Genomic DNA, 9,126 nt, shown 5'->3' on the forward strand with positions numbered 1-9,126 from the left:
ATAGAGATATATGAATGCATGATATATTTAAAAGTCTTTACTAATCGTTTGGAAAGCCTTTTTAGCAAAAATTCACAGTGTAAACTATGTTCAAATGATCTCTGCACTGACTATTTATTACTAGTTGAGACAGAAATTACTTTCAGACAAAATTATTTCTAGGAATAATTCATATGTGGCTAACTTTTGCTTTACTAGTTGTGAAAATTCTTGAACTACTTGGCAAAGTTTTGAAATATCCTTTTTCTTGCAGGAAGATCCACATAACGGTATATAGGAGAGGAGGACTTGCATTGATTCCTCTTTGTTAGCTTGATAGGACCCATTCCATTGGACTTAATTCCTACCAGTGACTTCTGTTCACTTGGTGGGCAGCCCCTGAATTCTGTTACTTTTTATTGATCAAGCACCAAAGAAATTTTGATCTCATTGACAGATGTGAATATGATAGAAACAAAAACAGTACTCCCCCTAAAAAACATCCACATTTTAGCCTAATAATATTCTCTAAGTATAAAGTACTGGAAGGTGAACATAGTGATAGAACATGATAGTTCCTTTACTTTCTCCTGAGAGTAGTTATATATTTAACTTGAATTATGGATTGATCATTGTGTTAGGTTTGCCGAAGGAAGAATGCACAAGGCCAAAGGGGTTAAGCAAAGTTTATTGTAGCAGAGTGACAGCTGGGCTGAGCTGCAGATGACATCAGCCCCGAATGCGAGGGGACCTGAAACTTATATGGGGCTTGAGGTGGGTTTTTTTTTGGTGAGAATATTTCAGGAGAGTAAATTGGTGGGGAAGGGAGGAAAGTCCAGTGAAATGGGAGGTGAGCATGTAGCATTGCCAAACAAGACGTTGCAAGGTCCGGTTCCCACCCAAAAGTAAAGGAAGTGTCTAGTTCCCATCTACGGGATTAGGGATAGGGCCCTCCTGGACCTAACACATTGGATTTCAGAGAATCTCAAGCTAAGAAGTCAAATTTGTAGTGATTACTAAGTATATGTTGAGAAATCACAACCATGTTTTCAGATCTTGTTACTCTCTCTGCCTTAGCTATAACCCCTAGTCATTTCTATGGCAGGTTATATAATGGTTGAATTTATGTCTTTGAGGTATGATGACCTGGGTCCTATCCCAGCTGAGACAAGTGACTTAACATTCTTAAGTTCTGAATGATTTATCTTTAAATTAGAGATAGTATTCCTACCTCATGATTTTATGAAGATTAAATAGATTAATGCAAGTAGCAAACTTCGGGAAAGGCCTCATGGAGGCTATAGTGCAGGACTCAATGATTATAGCCATTATTGCTATTATTTTAACACTATTTGTTGTACACAAAAGAAAGAAATAGCAAACCTTGCTCTTTGCACCAAATTTGCTCTCCAATAGTTTATGTGTGATTGAGCAGGAATTTTCTGTGTGCTCTGTGGTTGCTATTATTTATTTTCATACATTTCAGCATTATTTTTAGGAGAATAATATACTAGTCTTAAAGATTTATCACATAAAAATAGCATCTACTCACCATATCCCTAAGAAACTGTTCCAACTTATGGGAACCAAATGTCTGAAATTTGAGTATACCACTGCAAGAAGGACTTTTTAATTTCGTTACACAAAATTTTCTTTTTCTAGTAAAAATATTTCAAAGAAATCAAAAGAATGATTTTTCTCTTCTCAGAAAATAATTTATACATTATGTTTTCTTTAGTTCCAAGAAAACATAAATGTCATTTGGAGTAAGATTAATAATCTAGGTTCAACTATAAACTTGTCGATAACATCAGTGGTCCCCAAACCAGAGAGCTCGTCAAGATACTCTGGGATGCTGTTTAAAATAAAGACTTCTCTAAAATCTTGGTGCATTTGGAGCTGATTAAGTGCATGAGAAGGTAGGGATCTGGTTACAAGTGGACTGGAGGAGATCTTACGCTCCAGGCTGGAGGAGATGGGAATATCGGAAGAGGACCGAAGCTAAGAATATGTCAGGTTAGGAGAGCCCGTGTGGTTGGTACATCCTTCCTATTGCTCTGATGCTCTGAGTTTCATCATGACTCTTTTGAATTTCCTTAGAAAATTTGACAAAGATGCAGATTATTAATGGTCCATTTGCGGTTAATAATTTTGCAGCTGCCATCAACACGTCCCACCCAAGGGTAAGAATTGCAGAGCTGTTTGTGAGTATTTTGCCCCAGAGGCAGCATGAGAGACCAGAAAGCATAGGACCAGGAATGGGCAAATATCTTCTATGTTTGACTAATATACTCAGTAAATATACTTGATTTAAGTATCTGCTTTTAAGATGCCTACTTCATTCTGGTGGTTCCTATGGGTGGTTTAAGGTTGCTTTAAAGGATTATTCTAACACAAAGGGTCCATCTTACACAATCTCCCAGACCTTCTGCTTTTTAGTATTTTGAAGCCCTGCTATGGCTTCCAAAGGAGATGTTTTCAAAATTCTGAGACCGGTGTTTGAAGTTAGAGGGCAGTACTGTAGCCTTCGTTTTGTGGTACTTGGAAAGAAGCTATACTGCTTTCAGTATTCCTTATTTCAGTAAGTGCAGAGTGATCATACATCCCCGTGTGCCTGGTGTTGTAGAGTGCAAAATGGCCACAATACTTTGCAGTAACTTTCACTAAAAGGTAGAGTCTGGTTCCTCACCCTTTAAATCTGGGGCTGGCCTTTTGGCCTTCTTTGATTCATTGAAGGCAGTAGAAATAATGAGTTACAAATCAAAATGATTTATGAGCTTAGGCCTCAAGGAGCCTTGTAGCTTCAATTTTTGTTGCTTGTAGAATCCCATTGCCACTATGTGGGTGAGCCGTCCTGGTGGCTAATGAGTGACCAGTGACACATTTGATTTCATACCCACCGGTGATAAGAGCTGGACATGTGATTTTAGAGAGATCCAGAGGCCACCACTGATCATTCAGCCACACCTGGCCTTCTTCATTCTGCCTGTAAGCCCAGAGCTAAGAAGGCCCAGACCACAAAATGCTCCTAACAGACTCATAGAATCATGAACTAAATAAATGTTGCTTAAATCCAATGGGTAGTATGCTATGTAGCAAAAGCCAACCGATACACATAGAACAGTCCTGGTTAAGAACTGTCATCATAGTGTAGTTATTAGTAATGCTTCCTTTTACTTTTACTTTCATTCATTCATTCATTCATTCATTCATTCATTTATACATACATCCATACATACATATATACATACATACAAATATACATACCTACAGCACCTGGTCTTCCTAGGTGGTCTCCCAACCAAGTACTAACCAGGCCCAACCCTGCTTAGCTTCTGAGATCAGACGGGATCGGTCGTGTTCAGGGTGGCATGGCCGTCCTTTTACTTTCAAAATTATCCTTGTTCAAGTATAAGTTCTATAGTCAATTTAAGTAAATGGTACTACCATCTACTCATTTGCCAAGAAAAATTTACATTTAATATGTAAATTAGATAGTTATTTTCTGGTAAACCCCTTAAATGAATTCCTATGTCATTTAGAATAAAAATCAAATTTCTTTCATGATCCTATATAATCTGGCCCTATTCCTCAATAGACTTCATTCATGCCATTCTCTCTTGTTAAATAGCCCCGGACACTGGCTTCCTTTTTTGTTCCACAAATGTGTGAAGGTTTTTATTTAACCTTGGGGACTTCGTTTTTCCTTCTGCTTGTAATATCCTTTCTCCTGCTCTTCACAAGCAGCTTCTTCTGATCTTTTAGTGCTCAGCTCAGTGCTACAACCTCTGAGAAGCCTTCCCTGATCCCCCTACTAAAAGACGCTTCACCTCAGTCTTATAGCACACTTTTCATTTTCATCATATAATTTATCACAAAATGTAATTCAAACAATTAGTTTACTTGATACTTACCATCAATCTTTCCCACTAACAGGTAAGCTCTTTGAGAGAATTGCATCCTCAGGCCTTAACAGAGCACCTGCCAGAGAGAAACTAAATAAATATTTGGTGAATAAATGCTGTATGCTTAACTCTGAACTTAGAATTGAGTGCCCTGGATTTGTGTTTTCCCTTTTCTGTTTCTAAGGTGTTATATTTTGAATAACTCACTTCCCCTTGTGGCACTTATATCATCTTGAACATTTAGAAAATGGGATATTAAATGTGATAATGAATGTAAGAATGCAGCGTTGATTGGAATGAGTTATTAAATATCAGCTATTATTATTTACCTTTGCCTCGCCAAATGACGCGATACTTTTTACACCAAATACGTATTTATTTAAAATGGATTTTTTATAGAGATTAAGTGCTTTTCTTAAGGTTTGAGGTCCTTGCTTGCTTGTACTTATCTCAAAATGTTAAGAAGCACTGCCAGCTTCATCCCATCCTATCCTGTTGTCCTGCAAGTTATTATTTCTTTGGCGAGTCTGAGTGAGCTGAGTGAGCAAAATAATAGTAGTGGTTCATCTTACCATCAGTCTTGTCTTCTGTCATTTATTTCTTGTATTTTAGATTACAGCTTTTTTTTAAAGCTCATTTTGAAACAGATATATCGACTAGTTCTCCTTACAGGTGCTTTTCCTGACAACTGAAACAATATTTTAGACTGATATCTCATTATACCACCTCAGTATAGCTTTGAGAATGATGAGATTTGCTCCTGGTTTGATGCTGAATGATTATAAGACTGAAACTATGAGGATCAAAAAGCCAGTGTTGTTTTCAAAGAAATACTTTTAAATATCAGTACATATAGAGCACAATGCAATTATCCTATTAATAAATAAAATGACTAATGTACAGTCGTATATTACAATGGGAACACATTTCACAATGGCCTTTTAAAATGAATTGATATATAAAACAATTCAAATGAAAGGAAACTATTTTCTAATATATTTTTCCTCAAAGGTATATTTGTAACACCTACAAAATACATATTTTTTTATGTTTATAAATTACTCTAAATACTCTCTGTTAAACACTTGCTCAGAGCTGACCATGAGCAGGACTATCATATTGGCAATTGAGCCTTAGCTTTCCTCTCTTCATTTGGCATCCCTTGCCAAGTGGAGCATAAATAACTCACTTTTAGGATAGTTAGTATTTTCTTTTTTTTTTTTTTTAAACTGAAAGTGTAATATATGCCCATCGTAAACCTTTCGCACAGTACAATGGTATTTATAGTATAATGTCAGTCCTCTTCTCACAGTTGACCTTTGTTCCTCTAGTCTACTCTGTAAGTGAGCTCTGCTGAGTTTCTTCTATATGTCTGTTCTATGCATATAAATACATATTTTACATACATGTAGATGATGTTTATCTTAAGAATCGAGAAGAATCTCTTCTCCTCCGTGGTTCCATCCTTTGGACAACTTTCTTAACCTTTGTTCTTCTCAGATGCCTCATCTATATATTTAACTCAACTTCTGGAGTTAATTTGGGGTTAATTGGTTATTATGCATGAATCTCCTAGAAGAATATCTGGCACAAGAGAAGCACTCTGTGTTAGCTATTATTGTTTTGTATTCACATTTTTGCCCAAGATCTTGCGTCACTGATTGACATAACTACATTTTAGTAGAGGTATTTAAAATTTGAATCTAAATGAGTTCAACAAAAGAAGAGCTCTATGGTACAAACTATAAAAAGCTTCTCACATAGACAAATTATCGAATTTAAAAGAGGGTTAAATAATATTTTAAGTGCAAACTTAGAATATACAACTTATTTACTATGGAGCAAAATTTACCTATCTTTAGATGCCTTTGCTCTAATGCTAAATGCCAGAAGAAAATGAAGCAATATAGGTAGGTTTTTCTATATTTCTTTGCATTTACTCATTTGTTTATTTGTTTAAAATGTTTATTGTACCCTTTATATCAGACACAAACCTAGAGGAATAAGAGGCAAATAAAATAATCACAGTACCTTTTATTGTGGAGTTTACAGGATTGTGGGGAAGAAATTTATGAGCGAAATAATTACGTATATGATATTTAAACAAAAGATGAAATGCAAGATGTGTGTGTGTATAACCTAGTATAGGATAGGAAGTGATGAAGCCCTTCTAGTGGAAATTTGAAGGAAAAAGATTTTGATATAAGAATTTTATTTCTGGCCAATTTGTCATTCAGTTCTAAAGGCAACTGAAAGTTATTATCTGTTGTTATTGAAAGGCTTATAAAATATACCACTCATATATTCTCCTAAAACACGTTGTTGGATGATATATTCCAATAGAATATTCCTTTTCCTGACAAAGCCCTTATTCTTCCTGTTAATATGAAAATCTACAAAGTCAATTTGAATGCCTACACAAGTTATTGTTTATTTCATTTTCTTACTTTATAAGTTTTATGTTAGTTTATGCTACTGTACTTTTAATTTAGAGTATATTAATAATCATTTAAATTTTATATGTAATAATATACATTACAAATATTAGGCTGCTGGTATATCTATGAAAATAAGAAACAATGATTTTTGTCTTCATACCATAATTTATTGATTTGTCTTGTATTGATGAATATATTACAAAGGTAAGCTCTTCTTTTAGACAGTATACTACAATAATAAGTGTGTGCATCTGTATCATTTTTTTAACCTGTGTAAGCATATCTGAAAAATAAGTTGGATTGTTGTGTCAAGTTTTCTGTAATTTTGATAGTTATTATCAATATTTTTGCTCATAAGAATTACACCAATATATATTTCAGTCAGTAATATGATGATGCCTATTTTCTCATACTCTCATTAGCATCTCAAAGTAAGTTTAATTATTCCTTTTTTCATTACAGATGAGAGTCAATATCTGTTTATATGTTTAAACGCTACTGCTATTTCCTTTTCATAACCTTTGCCCATTTTTCATTTTTATAATTTAGCTTTATCAACTTATTCTAGTAAGAGTACTCCTTCATCTGTGCTAGCATTACAAATATTTTATTTTTTTCTGAGTTGCCTTTTGAGTTTATTTATAGTATTTCTTGACATACAGATTATTATTATTTTTTTGTAATGAAAGTTTTCAACTTCTTTTTGAGGACTCTGGATTTTGAGTTATGGTTAGAACATTTTTTACCACTCCAAGTTCATATGTGAATTCTCTACAGTTTCTTTCAATACTTCTGCAGTTTCTTAATTATTTTACAATTAAAGTTTTACTTATAATGATTACTAGTGAAGTGTGACAGAAAAAAATTACTCTAATTTTATTACAGATTTCAAGGAGAGCAGAGATTGGAGTCCAAGGATCCTGTAGAAGTTTGGTTTCTGGTGGATGCGCATAGCCTTGAAGAGGGGTCCTGAAGGGTTACAACCTAAGAGGAAGGGTGAAATGAATATAGAAGGGCCTTGATAGAGAATGATGTCAGCTCTGGAACACTTCAGTTTCTAGGAATAGATAAAGATAATCTTATGTTTATAGTGCCCCTGGCAGAAATTAAAGATAAATTATGTAGAAGCTGACATAATTTTAGTCCTCAAATAAAAGTTTTTATACAATCAATTTGGCAAATACAATGTCTATAACATAATAAAAAATATTCAACATATTGAGGCACATCATGAGCAGAAACTGATTGAAAGAAACCCAGCAAAAAAAACAAACAAACGAACAAAAAGCCCAGAAAAGACTCATGGGGCTACAGAGAGTAGAGCCATCAGAGACTCAGAAATAATAAGTGTACTGTGTTAAAGGAGATAAAATATGAACTTTAAAATTTAGTAGAGAATGGAACAGTATAAAAATTGAAATTTTAGAGCCTTCAAATATAATAACTACATTTAGAAACAATTGGTAAAGACTTAGAGGTATGTTAGATACAGATGATGACAGCATTTGTGAACATTTGTGAACCTAATGTATAGGTTAGAAGAAAATATCCAGAATGAGCAGGGACAGTTCAAGACTAAAAATAAGAGAATGTAAGGTACACAAGTGAGGCATTCTGTCCACTATCACCACTATTATTCAATGCAGTGTTGTAAGTTCTAGATAGAACAGTCAGGCAAGAGAAAGAAATAAAAGGCATCCAAATTGGGAATGAAGAAGTCAAATTGTCATTTTTTGGAGAAGACATGATTCTCTATATAGAAAACCCTAAAGACTCCACTAAAAAACTATTAGAAACAATAAACAAATACAGTAATGTTTCAAGATACAAAATCAATGTACAGAAATCCATAGCATTCCTATACTCTAACATTGAATTTCTCAGAAAAAGAAATGAAAAAAATTCCTTTTGTGATTGCAGCAAAAAGAATATATCACCTAGGAATAAACCTAATGAAGTGTGTGAAGACTCTATACCTGAAAACTATAAGATATTATTAAAAGAAATTGAAGAAGAAACAAAAAAATGGAAAGATATTCTGTATTCATGGATTGGAACAATCAACATAGTTAAAATGACCTTGTCGCCTAAAGCATTATACAGATTTAGTGCAATCCCCATCAAAATCCCAATGGCGTTTTTTAAAGAAATAGAATAAAAAAATCAGATTTTTATGGAAGCACAAAAGACCCCAAATAGCCAAAGCAATCCTGAGAAAAAAAAACACAGCCGGAGGTATCACTCTGCCTGGCTTCAAATTATACTACAAAACAACAATAATCTGAACAGCATGGGATTGGCAGAAAAACACACGTAGACCAATGGAACAGAATTGAGAAGTCAGAAATAAACTCCCACATATGTGGGTAAATAATTTTCAACAAAGGAACTAAAAACATACAATGGAGAAAGGAAAGCCTCTTCAATAAATGGCGATGGGAAGATTGGAAAGCCACATGCAAAAGAATAAAACTAGACCGCTCTCTGTTACCATATACCAAAATTAACTCAAAAGACCTGAATATGTAACCTGAAACAATAAATTGCATAGAAGAAAACTTGAGTACTAAATTCATGGATCTAGGAGTTAGAGAGGATTTTATGAATTTGACCTCAAAGGCAAGGGAAGTAAAATCAAAAATAAATGAATGAAACTATACCAAACTAAAAAGCTTCTTCACAGAAAACAAAAACAGAAACAAACCATCTACAAGACAAAGAGGAACCATTGAATTGGAGAAGATATTTTCAAACTACATCTCTGACAAGGGCCTAATATCCAAAATATACAAAGAACTCATACA

General features: G+C 34.1%; 1 pseudogene; it reads right to left on the minus strand.

Annotated features, from left to right (window-relative positions):
• Window positions 1-3,243: 3,243 nt before the first annotated feature.
• On the minus strand, window positions 3,244-3,362 carry LOC111738007 (annotated as a pseudogene).
• Window positions 3,363-9,126: the final 5,764 nt, after the last annotated feature.

The sequence above is a fragment of the Pteropus vampyrus genome, unplaced genomic scaffold (assembly GCF_000151845.1).
Source record: "Pteropus vampyrus isolate Shadow unplaced genomic scaffold, Pvam_2.0 Scaffold33, whole genome shotgun sequence".
In the NCBI taxonomy this organism is placed as follows: Eukaryota; Metazoa; Chordata; class Mammalia; order Chiroptera; family Pteropodidae; genus Pteropus; species Pteropus vampyrus.